This window comes from Lissotriton vulgaris, chromosome 4_1, assembly GCF_964263255.1.
Source record: "Lissotriton vulgaris chromosome 4_1, aLisVul1.2, whole genome shotgun sequence".
Lineage (NCBI taxonomy): Eukaryota > Metazoa > Chordata > Amphibia > Caudata > Salamandridae > Lissotriton > Lissotriton vulgaris.
Window position 1 is genome coordinate 199,672,219 of NC_141691.1, and position 21,206 is coordinate 199,693,424.

Genomic DNA, 21,206 nt, shown 5'->3' on the forward strand with positions numbered 1-21,206 from the left:
CTGACGCAGGTTTCAGGTGGCGCAGGGCCTTACACCGTGATGCATCTCCATAGATAGGCCACGTTGTAAATGCCTCGTAGGAATGTGCCACGTTTACGCCGCCTTGCGTGACGCAACAGTGGCGTAAACGTGGAGCAAGGGCCTCATGAATCTGCCCCAATATATTTAGGGGCAGATTTATGTTAACTGGCGCATCCCCAGGGATGCGCCAGTTAATGTGCGCCACAGTGTGCCACAGCTCCGCCACCCATGGTGCAGGGCAGGGAAGATGCGTGACGCATCTTTTGGCGTACGGGCGGCGCATTGCTGGAGTCATGTCGCAAGTGCGACATGTCTCCTGCAATGCACAGGGGCCACCCCTACATTGCATGGTGCATCACCCTTACACCTGCTTCAAGCAGGCGTAAGGAATTGACGTAGAAAGTGACTCAGTGAAATCTTGTAGATTTCACTGAGTCACTTACCAGGGGCGTTCCTGCGATGGAACGCCGCCCCCCTGCACCGGAACGCCTACATGAAACCTGACGCAGGTTTCATGTGGCGCAGGGCCTTACACCGTGACGCATCTCCATAGATAGGCCACGTTGTAAATGCCTCGTAGGGATGTGCCACGTTTACGCCGCCTTGCGTGACGCAACAGTGGCGTAAACGTGGAGCAAGGGCCTCATAAATCTGCCCCAATATATTTAGGGGAAGATTTATGTTAACTGGCGCATCCCCAGGGATGCGCTAGTTAATGTGCGCCACAGTGTGCCACAGCTCCGCCACCCATGGTGCAGGGCAGGGAAGATGCGTGACGCATCTTTTGGCGTACGGGCGGCGCATTGCTGGAGTCATGTCGCAAGTGCGACATGTCTCCTGCAATGCACAGGGGCCACCCCTACATTGCATGGTGCATCACCCTTACGCCTGCTTCAAGCAGGCGTAAGGAATTGACGTAGAAAGTGACTCAGTGAAATCTTGTAGATTTCACTGAGTCACTTACCAGGGGCGTTCCTGCGATGGAACCCCGCCCCCCTGCACCGGAACGCCTACATGAAACCTGACGCAGGTTTCATGTGGCGCAGGGCCTTACACCGTGACGCATCTCCATAGATAGGCCACGTTGTAAATGCCTCGTAGGGATGTGCCACGTTTACGCCGCCTTGCGTGACGCAACAGTGGCGTAAACGTGGAGCAAGGGCCTCATAAATCTGCCCCAATATATTTAGGGGCAGATTTATGTTAACTGGCGCATCCCCAGGGATGCGCTAGTTAATGTGCGCCACAGTGTGCCACAGCTCCGCCACCCGTGGTGCAGGGCAGGGAAGATGCGTGACGCATCTTTTGGCGTACGGGCGGCGCATTGCTGGAGTCATGTCGCAAGTGCGACATGTCTCCTGCAATGCACAGGGGCCACCCCTACATTCCATGGTGCATCACCCTTACGCCTGCTTCAAGCAGGCGTAAGGAATTGACGTAGAAAGTGACTCAGTGAAATCTTGTAGATTTCACTGAGTCACTTACCAGGGGCGTTCCTGCGATGGAACGCCGCCCCCCTGCACCGGAACGCCTACATGAAACCTGACGCAGGTTTCATGTGGCGCAGGGCCTTACACCGTGACGCATCTCCATAGATGCGTCACGTTGCAAATGCCTCGTAGGGATGCCCCACCTTTACGCCGCCTTGTGTGACGCAACAGCGGCGTAAACGTGGCGCAAGGGCCTCATAAATCTGCCCCTTAGTGCCTCCTAAAACCCACCTTTCCTCTTAGTAGTCATAAATAAACTTCAAGGTGTTCCTACGTCACAGTTTTAGCATGTGCTGTGAATGCCTAGAGCTAAACATGCATCTGGTTTATTAATATATTCAAGACCATTCAAAGTTTCTGCCACCTACGTTTATAATAAATAATTTAGAAATACTGAATTTGAGGACTGATTAAAAGCCTCATAGTGTCCGAATTCGACTGTTATCCGAAATGTCCTTTGGTCCTCCTAGCACTGCTCTTGGTACCCCTGACCCCAGGGCTCAGGAAGACAACAGCAGGGACAGACAACAAAAAGGGCTGTTACAACTCTGTTTATTTTCTGTAATTCTGTTCCTTATTTTTAGTTCAAGTCCCCCAGCAGCAAATGGGAGCTGTTGAAGGAGGTCAACCTTGTGATGGAACCTGTAGACCCAGGCTTGAATCCTAGCCATGTCAAGTGATTAAACGTATGTGTGATTTTGAGCAAATCACAATCTTATTTCTCTCTTCTTGCAAATATGTATGCAAAAAAGCTGGATCCCGAGTAAGGCCATGAAACAAAGAGATCCTGAGACCTCATAGGCTTCACCTTTATGAATGCATGGACAAAAACAGACCGGCATCAATCATTCAAACTAAACACATGGATGGTAACGTCCAGGAAAAGTGCACACAAAGGTGCTAAAATCACAAACACCGCAGTGATGACACATCCATAACCACACACTTCAGCATATTATTGATCAGCAGGCCCACACACCGCTCAATACATAAGGGCATTGAAACACTGCCATGACAACGTGTGCTATAAAATGTGCACCTCATCCCAAAAACACAATATGCAAGAGTATCATCAGGTCAATTAAAGGTGCTCATAATGCAGTAGTAAAAAAGATACCCATTTACTCATGCTATAGTAAAAGGAAGTGAATTATACCGTTTTTCACATAGACACAGACATGGGGATGCACAGCCCCAGTCCACACATGGAAACGCCCTGATGGCCGTGATAGCTTTATTTGAGAACAGCACTGCCATATAATACAGAGGGCAGGAGCACCCAATATGCTAGACTTCAGGGACGTTTAAATCTCGGGTTTTCAAGCAGCTGGTTTATTTGAGCAAATATCTTACACTGTGAGAAAAAGACAAGATAGTTATACGAGCTGGAATGTAACAAGGATTACTTGGAGCACATAATATTGTGGCACAATTAAAAATCGAGAAATCTAAGATTAAACAGCACAATACTGTGCCATGATGTATTGTGAAGCGCATCACCACAATATTAGGAATCGTTAAATGTTGGCAGGAATACTGGTCTGGAAGCAAGGCAGAATGAATCATGGGTTGGGTTGAAAACCAGTCACAAGCAATGTTCAGTGCGACGCATTTGATACTATTTATTTTCGCTGTGACTCGTGTTTGGGGAACTTCTACATCGGTCCACCTCTGCCAATTCTGGCAGGGCTCTAACAAGAGGAAACGGTGCACAGGTAAGAGGGAAAGTAGGGAAAATATGACAAGACGTTAAAGGCGGAAGGTGTTAACTGATAGATCAGTAGGATAGCACGAGTGTATGATATGGGTCCAGAAGTAAAAAAAAGGCAAATAAAAAAAGCTGTAGTCGTCCCATCGCACATTTCTGTGTCCAAAACCTGGTTTCGACAAAGACCTGTCTGGTTTAGGTATCAGAGAAAGTATTGACCAAGCCTATACACTAATGTACAGCTTTCAACGGTTCCTCTCCACTGTGCTTGGACTAAGTTCAAAATAATTTACATTTGTTCTTTGGCATTATCACTCCATCGAAGCCTACAATATTCCAGGAATTGCCTCCATGAAAACAGGGTGGCTTATGGCATCAGTACCCTATATCATATATCATATAATGCTGAGGTCAGTTATAGCAGGTGTAGGTGTCATGGATGCCCACAATCTCAAGAATGACCAGCATTGTGCAACAGATGCCCACGATACGTAGATAATGCCGCTGTACTGCTAGACCATCGCAGTGCAATGGGTGCCAACAGCACACCAGGAATTACCACCATTATGCCAGGGGGAGCAGTATGCCAGAGTTAGGCACCATTTTTCAACATTGCCCACACCACAATATGGCAATGATCATCAACACACTGCTCCGAAGGATGGGCACGACAGCGCCATGGATGTGTAAAATATGCCAAGAATTACCAACACTTTGTCAGGATCCGCATTCCTGCATTATGCCCGAAATATGGACCATTGATTATAGATGCACAAAATAGAACCGAAATGGAATTAGCACCATTATGTTAAGGTCATCATTATGTCTGTATTTTACCATAATTGAACAATGGCCATAATCAAACGGTGCCAACAATTTGAAAGGATCATCACCATTGTGCCAACTCCTGCACTTTACTGTGGTCTTCAATGGATTTCATCCAATAGGCGTCCATATGTTTCCAACAATCACTGTTACCATTGTGCCTGCGCCTGCATTTTACTGGGGGGTGATGGCAAGGTAATAAGCATCATCCCTTGGATGCCCAAAGATTGTCAAGAAGGACCATCATTATGTGAGGGTCAGTGTTTTATCATAGGTAAGCAATCCACTTAACTCTATGGAAGACTTCAAGTTGCCAGGGGCTAGCATTTTATTAGGGGTGCTCACAAGTGCCAAGTATTGTGCAAGGTCAAGTATTTTACTTCAGTGGAAAACGGCCATCATTCCATTGATAAGTACTCCGAGGAAGGGGTCCCAGCATGAGTAGGAAAAAATAAATAATGATAAAAAATAATCACAGAAACATTGAATCCATTCACATTGTTTTAATCACAATGGGAGTGTATACTGGATATACTGGGCATTTGAACAATAAATAAATGGTTGAACAGTGCCCCGGGGAGGGAGGGGGATGCGTGATCATATGAGGATAATGTGATGGGGGGGAAGTTTAGTGACAGTACAATCAACCAATTCAAACCATTTGGTTGGCAAGATTACATACTATGTACAAAACAAAGAACCATAATTTCAAATTATAAGTCAGAACAAGTCATACTTCACATAGTTCAATCAATGAAAAATTAGGGTGTGAAGTTGATGAACAAAAGCAGGAGGTTGTCGACGTTTCGACCCTCGAAAATACGCAGGTGTTAGTGCTGTCCTTGCAGTGGAGTCTTCATCAGGACAAAACACGGGGCAGGCAACCTATTTAATATATAAAACGGGAATAATATTTTTAGAATTGGAAATAAAGGGATGTCCCTCACTGCTTTAATAAAGAACCACAGAGAGCACACTGATCCAGTGATGGATCGGTAATAGGGGGAAGAAAACGCGTAATAAATATCAAGCGTTAAATGCACAGTTTTGAAAATAAGTTAATCAGTTTTATATATTAAATAGGTTGCCTGTCCCGTGTTTTGTCCTGATGAAGATTCCACTGCAAGGACAGCACTAACACCTGCGTATTTTCGAGGGTCGAAACGTCGACAACCGCCTGCTTTTGTTTATCAACTTCACGCCCTAATTTTTCAATGATTGAACTATGTGAAGTATGACTTGTTCTGACTTATAATTTGAACTTATGGTTCTTTGTTTTGTACATAGTATGTAATCTTGCCAACCAAATGGTTTGAATTGGTTGATTGTACTGTCACTAAACTTCCCCCCCATCACATTATCCTCACATGATCACGCACCCCCCTCCCTCCCCGGGGCACTGTTCAACCATTTATTTATTGTTCAAATGTCCAGTATATCCAGTATACACTCCCATTGTGATTAAAACAATGTGGATGGATTCAATGTTTCTGTGATTATTTTTTATCATTATTTATTTTTTCCTACTCATGCTGGGACCCCTTCCTCTAAGTACTTAGCTAGCCCAGGTCCCAGTGACTATATTTGGGTAAACCCCCTATTAATACATCATTCCATTGATGCCCGCAAGTTACCAAGAGTTATTACAATTGTGCTGGCACCTGACTTTTTAAAGGATGACCAATAAGCATCATCATATGGATCCCAACAGGTTGCTAAAAGTAGCATCAGTATGTTATTACCAGCATTCTACCAGGAGTGATCAAGCGGCATAATCCCATGGATGCCAACATGGATCCAGTGCGAACATTTTACTTGAGTGGACAAAGAACATAATTTCTTTAATGCCCACAGGTTGTTAAGAAGAACCGTCATTACTCAAGTGGCAGCGTTTAACAAGGGGAGAGCAGTGGGCATAATCATATGGAGGCTTATAAACTTCCATTGTTTAACTCTGTTGTGCCAGAGTCAGCATTTTACTGAAAATACCGGAATGTTGCTAAGAATTACCAGCACTGTGCAAGAGCAAATATTTACTAGTGTTGGGCAATGATCATCTTCCCATAGGCATCCAAAACTTGTCTAAAAGTAACTAATAGAACCACGGCCAGCCATTTATGCGGGTAGTCTATGCGTATCCTCTCATGAATGCACACAGGTTGCCAAGGATTACCATCAGTATGCAACGGCCAGCATTTTATTAGCAACACAATCCCGTTGATATCAGCAAGTTGCTAAGGATTTATACCATTGACAGTTTTGCACGAAGGAGGGCAGTAGGCATCACCCCATGGATGTCTATGCATTCCAAGTATTACCCTCATTATGCAAGGGGCAGCATTTTACTAGGGATGGACAATGCCATTATCCCCTGGACAGCTACGTATTGCCTAGAATTGCCACCACTGAGCAGTAGTTGACATTTCAGCAGTGTTTGCAGTGGGATCAAAATGCCTCACTCGCACACACACACACACACTCCCACACACACACACGTATATACACACACATATACACACACATATACACACAAACATATATATACACACACACACATCCACATATATGCACACACCCACATATACACACACACACACACTCACACAAACACATGCACTTACACAAATACACAGCATCACTATATCTTTTAAATTGCCACTGCTGCAGAGGTGCTGCCTTGACTCCCACTGCTGTTCTGGGATGCTGTTCTGCTCCCTCTGACAAATCAGTTCCAGTACTCAACTGGCACTCCTGGGGGGAAGAAGGAACAGACAGGAGTAATTTAGGCAGTCAGAGGAAGTGGGCAACTGGTAGTGTCTGTAGGAGCGTGGAAGGGAGTACACATGTGTGCTAGGGGCAGCAAAGACTTACATGGTGTCTCTGATCAGCGACCCAGCCACAGTGTGCTTGGGTGGCTGGTCAGAGAGATCATTGGGCAGTTGAGGGATCTATGACAAAATATAGAAACCCAAAATATCGAAATACAAAAATATCGGAGCAATAATATCAATGTAAACAATATCGATATCCTATCTACAACAAGGTAAGTACTAAAATATCGAGAAAAAAATATGGATGTCAAAAATATCTTTTTTTAAATATATAGTTTTTTTAAATTAAAATAATATGTAAAATTAATTAAAAAAGACTTTAAAATATAATAAACATAGCTAAAATTATTTTATATTATTTGAAATAATAAGTAATATGCATAATTTAATAACAAATAATTAAACATACATAATATGTATGTATATACTTACTTGATATTTAGTTTTAATATTTATTGTGATATCATAAATAATTTAAAATATTATAAATTACAAATTCATCTACACACATAAAATAATAACATAAATAAAATTTAAATAATTATGCAAAACAAATTTCAAAAAATGTATTTACTTTTAATATTTTTAACATTAATTATATAATGCATTAACTAAAGCAATACAAAAAATATTAAATAACAGAGGGAATAAAATACTATTCCAACTCCAAAAAAACAACAGTAAGGAAAATGTTGGATAGCGTAGGGGTAAAAATTACTATTCCCACTCCAGAGAGTGCAATGGTAGGGATGGTAGGGAAAGAGTTGGATAGCGGAGGGGTAAAAATGACTATTCCCACTCCAGTGAGTTCAACAGTAGGGAAAGTGTGGCTCAATTATTAGAGCGGCAGACCCTGATGCAGCGGTCTAGCCCGGGACCAGGGTTCAATTCCCTGCCTCGGCGGGTCTTGGGCTCAAAATTCCACGGACCTGAAAATTCTCGCCTCGGTGCCTATTCCAATCATGGAGTCCCACACTGCAACTCTGGGCAATAGCTTGCTTAATCTCCACAATGGCCCCCACAACGCTAAGGATGTCTGGCCTCCACCTTGGGGGTGCCCAGGAGTGGACGCCTCACAGGGAAAGCCAGGATGGGTTCCACAGCGGTATTCGTACAAGCGCGTTGAGACCCTTGAGGGTGAGTCGTGCGCTATACAAGTTTCAATTTACAAAGTGTTGGATAGCGTAGGGGTAACAATTACTATTCCCACTCCAGAGAGTGCAACAGTAGGGAAAGTGTTGGACAGCGTAAGGGTAAAAATTACTATTCCCATTCCAGAGAGTGCAACAGTAGGGAAAGTGTTAGATAGAGTAGGGGTAACAATTACTATCCCCACTCCAGAGAGTGCAACAGTAGGGAAAGTGTTGGATAGCTTAGGGGTAAAAATTACTATTACAACTCCAGAGAGTGTAACAGTAGGGAAAGTGTTGGATAGCTTAGGGGTAAAAATTACTATTCCCACTCCAAACAGTGCAACAGTAGGGAAAGTGTTGGATAGCGTAGGGGCAAAAATTACTATTCCCACTCCAAAGAGTGCAAAAGTAGGGAAGGTGTTGGATAGCGTAGAAGCTAAAAATAACATACTTATAAAAAATGAATAATATTTTACATTATTTAAAAAAATTATTTATTGAATTAATCTAAACTATTTACAAAAACCAATAAATAATTATTTACAAATAATTACCAATTAATAATGAATATCCCAAAAATTCATTATCAATACCCAACTATGTATTTAATAACTACTTAATTACATATCAAATACTTAACACACTATTCCCCTATGAACGCACAACAAACACCAATAATAAAATAATATACTTAACATAAGTATCAATTATCCCATTAAATAAAATTAATTATCAAATATAAAAAAATAATTCACAACTAATAATTGATTAACAATAATATAATTAGCAATAACAATTAATGAAAATAAATTATTAATTACATTTAAATTACTTCCCACCCTATTCCACTATAAACCCATAACCCACTACAAACATAATTATCAATCAATCAATTAATTAAAATAATTACCAATTAATAAAAATAAAATACCAATTAATTTAAAAGATGTTATAATTCCTAAAAGCGTAATAATTAATTTAGTATAATTAAATTACTTCCAACCCTATTCCCCTATAAACCCATAGCCCGCTATGGTACTAAAATAAAAAATGTACTTAAATTACATTTAAAAAAAAAGACATATTAAATACATAATAATATACATAAAAAGAATATAAAATTTGATATTAGTAACATCGACATTACTAATATCGATATTAGTAACATCGATATTACTTACATCGATATTAACAAAATAGATATTACTTACCTCCGAAATTCTGTCCCTTCAATATTAAAAAATTCGACATTACTTGCCTTCTATATTACGTCCCTTCGATATTAAAAAATCGATATTATGGTATATCGATATTAAAACATCAATATTTTGTCTGCATACCATATATATATATATATATATGGGATGGGAGAGGAAGTCCTGCAAAATTGTTAGCAAGGAGTGGTGGCCACTAGTTATTGAAATTTGACAAAGTTGGCCGAGGAATGGGTACAAGAGAGGGAGCGCACAGCGGTTGACATCTTCAATGATGACAGCACTAATACAACAGAGGTAACAAGAAGCGATACCAGATCAGTCGCCTGGCACTGATTTAAAAAGACACATGCTACAACTTGAGAAATTAGGAAAGTAAGAGATTTCAAAGTGGTGGGAGTTCAAGTCGCTCCAGGGCTACCTTGATGTGGGACGTATCCCCACAGGGCTTAGAATTCTAGTGGCACCCACCTGTGAGAATCCGGACACAAATATGCTGAAGGAATGGGCGGACAACATGGCAGAATCATCGCTGCGCATGCTGTGCATACTGATTAAATATGCAGTCAGTGATAGAGAGACAATAATGACGAAAATAAAAGACATGTTAAAAACTTGAGCAGTTTACCAAGAAAGACGAAGTTACAAAATCTCAAACAAAGATGAGCAATAGACTACATAAATATGAACAATCTATTAAGGAGCGAATGTCTACGAAATTGCTTCGAGATAAATTGGATTATCTAATACGAAGAATCTGTACTTTCTCCAAGAGATTTGATAACATAAGACGCCAGCAACTTTCTACAGCAGTTGAAACATCCGTGAAAGCAAGTGGTTTCAGCAACTCTGAACTAAGCTCAGAAGTTGATACTGATTTTGAAGATAGTAAACAGCACAGGTGCACTGATCAACAGTGGCGAGAACCACTGTTAGTCATCCAAGAACTGCTTTTTTATGGTTAGACAGAACTATGAACTACAACCTAGGCCACAGCGCAAGGACCAAGGGGGAAGAGGAAGAAAACAGAAAAAACAGACTCAGGGGCGACAAGAACAAATAAAAAAAACACAGCTTAACAAACACAGAGGAAGTAGAAAGTGATAAATATTTCAACAACACAGTTATATATAGATCATTTATTACAAGAATATGTATGTAAATTACCCTCATACCTAAAAGATACTGGGGATTTTCAAAAAAATATATATAATGTACCCTGGGAGGAGCAATATGTACTCATGACCTTAGATGTCACAGCTCTGTACACAAGCATTGAAGACACTGATGGGCTCAGAGCCTTGAATAATTACTTGAGCTCCAGACCTTTATACCTGCACCAGCACACCCAGATGCTTCTTAGTATGATTGAATGGTGTCTGAATAACAATCTTTTTATGTATGATTAGCATACCTATAAACAAATACAGGGGACCGCCATGGATACCTGCTTCACTCCCAGATATGTGAATCTGCACATGGGCTGGTGGGAAGAGCAGGTACTCCAGACATGCTATGCCTGGGAATGGACAGAAAACGTGGTCCTTTGGACCAGCTATATTAACGATCTGTTCATCCTTTGGAGGGGATCACCTGAGTCAGCTAACAGATTTGCACATGAGATAACCAACAATACTTTGAATCTCACATTCACCTGGGACATCAGCACCAATCAAGTACACTTCCTAAACCTGGTGGTATACACAGAAGATAACAAACTACACACCAGTACCTATAGAAAGTCCACCTCTGGTAATTTCATCTTACATGCCAGCAGCTTCCACCCTACCAAACTCAAGAACAGCATTCCATATGCTGAATGCTTACGTATGAAACGTAATTGTAGTGGAGAAAAAGCTCTAAGAGAAGTGACGGAGGATCTCTTTAAGAGACTAAGAGCACGAGGCTACAGTCAGAAGGTTCTGATGTCAGCAGAAGTGTTGGACTAGGCCCTTTTTGCAGCGCTCTGCTGGATTACTTGTCCCGAGCCCGAGGAGGGGGCTCAAACATTGCCTGTGACGAGCGCTGTGGAGCTAACTGGGTCTCCCCGTGTGGTGGGGGGACACCAGTAAGTTGCCTGGCCAGTTTGAGGGCACTGCGGAGTGAACAGTGCGCGCAACTCTGCCCTGTCTGTAGGATTCCCTTTCGGCACCTGGCTTCACGAGGAGACCCTGCCAGGCAGAGGACCAAGGCTTGGAGCCCGCCGGAGACTTCGCTCCATATTTGTGGGCCATTAGAAAGTCAGGCAGTGGACGCCTGACTGTGGGCGGAGTTCCCTTGAGGGGGCAGAACCAGAAACCGGACACCAGGCAAAGGCCGAGCCTGGTTGTGGGTGGGGCCCACTACTGCGAGGAGACAGCGGAGCCTAGTGGCCTCCCACCAGCTGGGGGCCGCCGGAGGTGAACAGACAAGAGTGGAGACTTCGCTCCACGTTGCCAAAGTTGTGTGTCCTGGGCCGCGTTGTGGGTCTTCGGCCCAAGGGGCTATTGGTAAAGTTCACTTGGGCTGCCGAATGTCACACTGACTTTTTTTTCCTGCATGCCTGAATTGGGAGAACAAGCCTCGCGGACTCCCTGGGTGACCAAATCCATTTTGCTGCCCATATTGGCTACGAGAGAAGCTCTTTTGAGTGGGGCCTGGAGGGGAGCACTGTTGGTGCCTGCAGGTGCCTGCTGATTTCCCTGCAACGGTGCCCTGGTGAGGGAGTCTCCCAAAGCCCACTTGGTGCCTGGTACAATTTGCACAGCTGCACCGCCAGATCACAGCAGCTGCAATGTGGGGGGCATTTTTTGTGGCTGAGAGACACGGGTGAGTTGCACCCTTGCCCCCATTTGTGTACTGTCCCTTTGGGGCTAGTACTCTGCTGCAATGGCAGCCTGGTGGCTAATACACAGCCACATGCTCATAGAGCCCTGCCTTTGCGGACAGAGGGCATTATGGGGAATCCCAAGAAGCGTCTCAGAGGAAGGCCAGTTGGCCCGGGATCACCTTGTGTTCTGGTGGGGGCTCAAGGCCCTAAGGTGATGTGGGCACCTTGTTAGTGTTACTGTAGTGCACTGCTGATTTAGGATGTATGCCTAATGTGATTTATGCATAATGTGTTTATGCTGCCTGTGAAGTAACCAGTAGTTACTGGTTGTGTGTTACTACTTATGTGCTAATGGTGATGACAGTGGCCCGATTGGCTCTGTGATGTATATAATCCACTGTAAAGTGATGCCTAAGTGCCAGATAGCACAGTGTACATTTGTGATTATGTTCTAATGTATTTTATCAGTAATACAAAGGCTATTTTTTATATAACCTTATGTGGAGTTTCTTTTGTGGTGTGCCTAGTGTGTCGCTGCTCTGTGAGTTTGCTGCGCAAATGCTTTACACATTGCCTCTGGGATAAGCCTGACTGCTCTGCCAAAAGACCAAAGGGGGTGAGCTGGGATTATCTTCAGAGGGTAACTCCCTTGCCCTGGCTAGAGCAGTGGGTTCTGCCTGGGGTAGACGCTTGCCCTAGCCATAGAGAAATCCAATTTCCAAAAATAAGCAAAAACCAAACGTAGAAACAGAGAGGAAATGCTCTTTGGCATGAGCAAAAATAAGAAGAATAACAGACAGTCCAGGCATACCACGTCTCATTACAGGTTACTCAGCTTACCATGCGAAACTGCAGAATATCTATACTACTATAATAAAGGAAGAACTTTCAGCCTTTGAGGCGGGTACACTCGGGAACCACAGTGCCAATCCACACACCCGATACACCGTTGGAATCGTCAGGGTGTGTAGATGCTTATAGGCTATATAAATTTTTTTTAAAACGTTATTTAAAAAATTTACAGTAAAAAAAAAAAGTAGTCCCTCCGAAGTAGCGCCGGCCGCAACGTGCGTGCTCAAGTCAGGAGCGCGGGGAGGAGCGGCGTCCAGGAGCGCGACGAGGAGCGGCGGACATGGCGCGGGGGAGGAGCGGTGATGGGAGGAGCGGCGGACAGTTCAGGGGCGGTGCGAGCAGCGGACAGGCTGGAGGAGCGGTGGCTGAGGTAAGGGAGCAGCGGACATGGCGCTGGGGAGGAGTGGTGACGTGAGGAGCAGCGGACAGGCCAGCGGCCGTGCGAGCAGCGGACAGGCGGGAGGAGCGGCGGCTGAGGTAAGGGGACCCATGTCGGGGCAGGCGGGGGTCGGGGCAGGCGGGGGTCTGGGCAGGCGGGGGACGGGCCGGGCGGGGTCCCGGGCTGCTGGACAATGTTGGGGTGGGCGGGGGTCGGGGAAGCCTGTTGCTCCCGGACAAGGTCGGGACGGGCTGCTAGTTCTTTATAATAATTGGAATATTGTAAAGAGTGACCCTGTTATAGGCCCCAAAGTACCCCGCGTCCCCCTCATATTATTTAGGAGAGCGAAATCTATGCGGAGTGTGCTGGTCCACAATTCACCATAGGCCAGAAGTGGCCCAGAGTGGCTCAGAGTCAAAAGAGGATTCCAAAAATGCTCTAAATGAAGAGCATGCCGCTATGGCTGCATTGTGAAAAATATACAGACACCTTTCAGAGGCACACCTTGCACCTATAGCTGCAAAAGTGAGTTTGTGGTATATGAGTTTGAGTGCACATGCAATAAGAGATCTGTGGGAAGCATTATACACCAGGTCCACATTAGGATATTGCAACACCTCAGGGCAATAGCCAATGATGACCAAAGATATCCAGTAGCCAGGCACATTAACCAATGTCATCTGGGCAATGCTAAGGATTTTGTTTATTTTGTTCCCGCAAATATACGTACGGCCCCTTCTGTAATGCAGATAGCACTGGCGCACCTGTAGCGCCAGCACTATCCTAGAGGGGTATTCCCTCATTTGCAAAGCAGCATGGTCCCATGCAAATGTAGGAAACACTATGCCTCAGCATCTATGCTGCGTTATGGATGTGGGTGAAGAGGCTGTTAAGAGGTGCACAGATTGTGGACCACAAAGAGACTGGCTTCCCATCGGCAAGAGGATCACGTTCAGACTCCTCACCCACGCACACAAGTCTCTCCACGAATTGGGCCCCAGGTACCTCAACAACCGCCTGACCTTCTGCACTCCCACCCGCCAGCTACGATCCACCAGCCTCGCCCTCGCCGCCGTTCCACGCATCCGCAGAGCCACCACCGGAGGAAGATCCTTCTCCTACCTGGCAGCCAAAACATGGAACTCCCTCCCCATCCACCTCCGGCTGACCCAGGACCATCCATCCTTCAGGAAGCAACTCAAAACCTGGCTCTTCGAGCAGTAGCAGACACCTCCCCCCCCACCCCCCCCCCCCCCCAGCGCCTTGAGACCCCTCCGGGTGAGTAGTGCGCTATACAAATGCTATGATTGATTGATTGATTGATGTGCAGTCAGTGAGGTCCCCTGGGGGGTACCCAACTGGTGGGGAAAATGGGGACCCATGGACCCCCAATCTTCCACCTCTAGGTGAATACAGTCACTCTTGTCCTTTGAAGTCCAGGCAGGTGGGTGCCACCGGCACTGTGAAAGGTGGACCAGCTTTTGCAGTCATCCAGCCTGTCTTTCCCCTATGTGCCGTCCCAAGGGCAGGTGTGAATTCGTGGTTCACCTGTGTCAGCACATTATCAGTAGTATGGTACACCGTCCCTGTTTGAGTCCAGCACAGCTAGTTAAAGGTGTGCTGCAGTGCAAACAGGGCAATGCACCCTTACTGTAAAATGCTTCCTGGATGCCAATGCAATTAAGGAAAACAAAGGCGCACAGTTGATCACTGCACGAGCAATTAAGAGAAACTATAATTTGGAGACAGGTATAGACTTTATTTAACGCCATATGTACACATATTCTTGCACCTGTAAGAATGACAAATGTATCTATCTGGATGAATAAGATTACCGAAAATAATTTAAATAGAATTTACTAATGTATTTTTTTTTTATTCTTTTATAGCGCTACTCATCCCAAAAGAGGGTGATTGCGCGCTATACGTCACACAAACACACATAATACAGAGGTAATAAATCATACAAGTGTGTAAATCAATGAACAAGAATTGGTGCACAAGACACAAAAGTTACAAGGTGTAGGAATCAAATACTGCCCGTACCAGTAGGCATGTAATGTTGCTAGTGCATGGTCAGTTCCCTCTAGGCTGCCGCTTGAGCGCCCACCCACCCGAGCGTCGGTGTCACACAGCCGTGCACCGAGACTGAAAGAGCGCGCCAGGAGGCTGAGAACAGAAAGGCACTCGATCGCCCTCCAGCGGCAGGCTGGCGAATAGATAAGGCGGGATCCCAGGCTGGTCTGGTGCTGCTTCCCTGCAGGTCATCACATGTCGCTCATTTGCATCGCTAAAGATAAACTGTGGACTAATTGCATGCCATCTTGGTGCAGCAGCTCCTGCCAGGAAATGAGGGTCACTCAAAAAATGTTCTTCTACTTATTTAAATAGAATAAATCTTAAATTAATTAAAACCATAGCAATAAAAACAGCAACATTAGGATGTAGTCCAGACACGGCCGCTCAATGGAAACTAGAAACATGTTGTTCACAGCGCTGCGCATCACTGATAAAAATTACATCATGCAGTATAAATATTCCGCAAGTAAAGGTTCGGTACAACCAAGAACACCATTGTGTTGCGCTAAATTAGTGCTGCAAAGTGTATATTATATTAAGTACTGTAAAATGCATCAGGTCAATGAACATTGCAAACACAACCCTATGCATGCCACGTGATAAAGAGGGTAAGATGTGTTCATTGACCTCAGGGAAACAGGCGCAAGATGCATACAGGCAGCATTTTCTCTCTTTGTGTCATTGTTGACAGATGTGGGTGGAAGCCTAAGGCCTCCTCCAAGGGCCTGCCAATCAATACCTACGCAAAGAGACGTGTACGGAGCAGCTTGTGCAAGGAAAATCTACATAAAAAAATCAAGACAATCTTTGCACAGCTGTGTGCAATACAGTTAATGCGATGCAAGCATGCATTACATTTTGTAAGTAGTATACATATGACAGCTAACTCATGTGTGCAAAAAATGCACAGTAAGGTTACGAGACAAACTTTGTGTCCGGTATGAGCAAGAACTTCTGAGACAATACTTCTGCACGAATATCTATACAAGGGTTTGTGCGAGAAAATCTGTGTAGGCTGGTGGTGGTTGAGATAGTGGTGGTGGGCGGTGGGTGGTCGGTGGTACGTGGTAGGGGTGGTGGTGGTGGACTGGTTGCCTGTAGCTTGCATTGGTTTGTATGTACTGTAGACCATGCCAGATATCAGCACAGTTTCAGCTTGAGGGAGCTCTAACGTTTTTACAGAAACACAATTTTGCCCAAATAATCGTCCAAATTGTACAACAGGATCCCTGCTAGAAATAGCAGAGGACATGCTTGATTCATTTTAGTGGACAGTTTTTTTTATCTTGATCTTGTCTGGGCCTTCAGCCTCTCCCCCACGCCCCCCACGCCCCCACCTCCAGCACCCCTAAGAAGTGCAGGGTCATTCGCCACCATATCTGGCCAGATGGTTCTCACTTTCCTTGATTGCGCACACAGTTGATAAGAGCATGCCCGCACAAATCGGGCTGCTACACGCAGAGTACAATTATTAGAGGGTACATTGGTCAGAGAAAAAAAAGTCAGGATTTCAAAGGTAACACAGTGGTTGGGGTGCACTAATTATAGTTTGTTACTATCCAAAGGAGTCCTTTTAAAAAACTTACAGTAACAGATTGAAAAAAACTGAAAGGTTCTACGCCCATGGCATGCAGCTTTCTGATGCCAGTTTAAAGGTACATGAGCGATATCAAAAAGATTGCAATTTATGAACTGCGAGCAACAAAGTGATCTCTGTGTCAAAAAGGAGCAACCCATTTACCCACATACATAAAATACAAACCTGTGATCTGCAAGTTATAGGACGTGCTTTGCAATAAGCACATTAATTCTTTGTGCAAATTCATGATGAGTCGAAACTGTACCTAAACAAAACACAGGTGCCTCTAGCAAGTTCATTAGCCACAAACTATCTTGCTATAATTATTTCCCCCTGAAATTTGGTGGAAACATAAAGATCTCTACAGATGTCTGTTGTCTCTCCTGTCACACCTGATCTGTCTGCTTTGTCCTCATCTCCTATCAGGGCGCAACTAGTATCCGCTTCCCTTATGCTTGGCGCCTTATGAGGTGGCACCACTCACACTGCCTTAAAGCTGTCACTGCTACCAGGTTTTCCACATTATATAATTATGTCATAGCCTTTCTGCTAGCAGCTTCTGAAGGAGCATAAGTTACCTGGTGTTTCAGTTTTTGAGTCTTATTATGAGTTTGGAGGTGCTGGCGCGGCACCGCCCTGCTCCAGCACCGCCAAACCTGTGTAGTAGCCGCCCCCCAGATCAGGAGTTTTCTGCAGTCTGGCGGGCGGTTCCTTGGAATTCCCAAGGCAGTGTCCAAGAAACAGACACCGCAATGGGAACGTCAAAGGTAGTACCTGCACGGCATGGACTGCTACAGTCCATGCAGAGAGGGTACTGCTGTGCATGCACACAGGGGGGCACATGTTGTGCCCCCCTGTGCGCATCCATATGGGGACCTGCACGGCCACCTTTGTTTCCCCATCGCCACACTTTTCATGGGGGTGGCACCTCCATGAAAAGCGTGGTGGTGCGGAAACTCGTAATATGTTTGGCTGGGCCGCAGCGGACCCACCCACCATATTCCGACCTCCGGACTGCCACACAACTGCCAGGGACTGGCGGTTGCAGTAGTTCCAGGCGGCCCGACTGCCCTAGCCATAATAGGTCGGTCATGAGACCGCCACCGTATGAGTCTGGGAATCTGTGGACCGCCAGAACCATGATAAGGCCCTATAATATGATGACACAGCACTATCTAATAGTCTGCATTTTCCATGGTTGCCTGCACCTCTTTTACATGGAAAAGCAAGTTATACATCTATTCATAAAGGGAAATCTAAACAATTCCCATGACAATCCTACGTTAATCTGCTGGTAGATGTATTACACAGTTCGTGCAATTATACTTGCATTTCTGCTAATCTCTAACAAAGTGCACGCAATTTCTACTACTCTAACCCCCAGATTCATCATGGTCATGTTTTGCGAGTCCTTAATAGCGAATTTTAAGGATTCGCTATTAAAGACTCGCAAAACGGGATGCATGTAGAAATCGCAATATTTTATGCGATTTCTACTGCTTCCTTATTTACGATTCGCTAATTGCGAATCGCAAATAGGGGATGGCTTTCCCATTCATTCCTATGGGCCTAAAGGCCCATAGGAATGAATGGTGAGTCATTCCTTATTTACGATTAGCAATTAGGGAATCGCAAATAAGGAAGCAGTTTCAAGGGTGCCAGGGTGTCCAAAGGACACCCTGTTGCACCCCTGAAATGGTAATGTACACTGGTGTTGCGCACATACATGTCCAAAGGACATATGTGTGTGTAACATACAACTTAGAAAAATGCACTAAAGTGCATTTTTCTAAGTTTTCGCTATTTACCACGTAGTTAGACTTTGCGGTAAATAGCGGCCCCAGATTGCGAATTCGCAATTTTTTAATGGTTCACGAATTGCATTTAAGGAATCTCAAATTGAGATTCCTTAAATGCAATTCATCGCAATTTAGTGATTTCTAGAATTGCGATTTTTGCCTTTGGGATGATGAATCCGAAATGCAAAAATAGCGCTCGCAAAGGGCCAGATTCTCAAAATCTGGGGGCATATTACCAAGCAATAGTGATAATTATCGCTATTGCTTGGTTAACGTGAAAAAATTATCACTGAGCTGCGGCGATTTTTATCGCAGATTTAACGCAAATGCGGTAAAAATCGCCGCAAAGCATGAATATCGCTGAAAAGTCAGCGATATTCATGCATTAGCAAGCTAATGCTCTTAGCCATGTTATCCACCTCCCATTGGATAACATGGCTAAGAACTGCTCAGGGCAGGTGTTAGCTTTTGGAGATATTTGCGCTTAGCGCGAATATCTCAAAAAGTTGGTAATAGGAGATAGCGATGTTAGCGACTGTTTCCAGTCGCTAACATCTTGGCACGCCCACTTTGCATATCATTAGTGATAAATACCACTGACATGCAAAGTGGGGCCCAAGATGGTCGCTATCTCCTACTAGCTGTCGCTAACTGGTGTTAGCGGCAGCTAGGTAATAGGGAGATCATTTTATCTCCGCTTTCTTGGCTTTTAAAGCCAAAAAAGCAGAGATAAACCCCCTTGATAATATGTTCCCTGGCCCTTTGGGAGCCGATTTCGGCTTGATGAATCTGGCTGTATGATACTACATTTCAATTCGCTACTTTTAAAGCGATCTCACGGGAATCGAAAGGACAGCTCTCAGACTGCAGAACACAGAAACGTTTTCTGAGAACTGCGCTTTTGTGTTTTTTCCACTCATGGGAACCTGCCGGGACGGAAGGCGTCCACGAGGCCTCCTGGTCTAACAATAGACCCGCCACCCACCGAATCTGCTGAACGGGTGTCGGTTTGTCTCGAATTAGGTGGTGTCAGCACTTCCACCCGTCTCTCCGGAAAACAGCGCGTATTGTCTTACCACATCAGAGCCCTTCAGACCAAATGTCAGTTAATGTCAACATCCTTTTCGCTCGTTTCGCGCCTTTTTATGATGAGCACTGAAACGTTCCTCCAACTCTGAATGAACATTCACAAGCACGTGGGACAGGGGAGTCACTTTCATTGCTGTGTTCTCTGACGTCTGTTACTTTAAGCAAAATGTCACAAACGTTTCACCAGGCGCGTGATCCACTTTCATTGTTTGCTCTACCCGGAGATGGAAAGTCGATAAAAATGAAAAATATACTGATTTCTTGAAGAAAATGAGGAACATCACGGAGCCCTTTTGACCCAGGTGGTCGGGCCACCATGGGGGCAGCTGAAATGTGACCCCCTTTCAGCAATAGCGCTTAGTAAGAGCCGACGGAGACAGTGCTGGCTTCAATGAAAGGATCGCTTAAGTGGAAATATTTACAGAACTGGAAACTAAAATAGGCAAAAGAAGTGCAAAAATGTTTGTATATATTATCCCCATAGGTTTTTATTAGAAACAAAACACACCTGAGTGTCTTCTCTGTCATCTGTTCTTCAATGTCTGTCTATACTCCGAGGGGCTCCGGGGAGGAGACCTCTGACCGTGGCTTTACCAGGGATGTGGATGTTGGCAGTATTATGGCTTTTAAGGGGCGGTATATGCACCCAAGGGTGATGCTTGCTGGGTTCCACTTGCAAATTAAGGGCAGTAACTAGCCTTGGGTCGAACGTGCAACATTATTGGCCAATGCATTTAATTTCCTTAACATTCCATGCTACTATCTGAATTAATATTATGACTATTCGGTTTTGTAAAGAGCATGGCTACCCCATGGTGGTTTCCCAGTGCTGAACATAAACATAAGGGGCTGAAAAGTTAATATCTAAAAAAGCCACGTCTTCAGTTTTTTAAACTTTTTGAAAAAGTTGCATAGGCGCCAAATGGAAGGTAGGGAATGCCACAATTTTGGACCTAAATAAGCAAAGAAGCGACCGCCTTGACTGACCTTATGTATTCAGGGAATAACTACTTAGTTCAGATTGCTAGTTCGTAGAGCCTGATTAGGAAGTTACGGCAACCCCAGTGACCGGAGTTAAAACGGTTCAAGGCTTTGTTCATATAGTAGAGTGCCTTGCACTGACTGTGCTTACCAACTGGGAGCCAACGTAGGGCTTGAAGAAGGTGAGAGACCGAGAAGTGTTGTGGAAGATAGTGAAGCAGTTGCGCTGCCACATTCAGAACAACTTCCAGTCTCCGAGTTAAGGCTTTTGTTACACCCAAGTCTGGGAAATTACCATAGCCAAGACTTGAAATAATCAGGGCTTGCACCACTGTCCTTTGAGCAGTAATAGGAAGAAGCCAGAGTATTTTCCTCAAGCACCTGTGGCCTCCCCAGAAACCCTTCTGGTGTCTGCTG

At 44.6% G+C, this 21,206-nt stretch overlaps 1 protein-coding gene across 2 annotated transcripts in view; it reads right to left on the bottom strand.

Moving 5' to 3' along the window:
* Positions 1-21,206, bottom strand: part of SH2D1A (SH2 domain containing 1A) — a 665,119-nt gene that overhangs the window by 386,990 nt on the left and 256,923 nt on the right. The window lies entirely within an intron of this gene.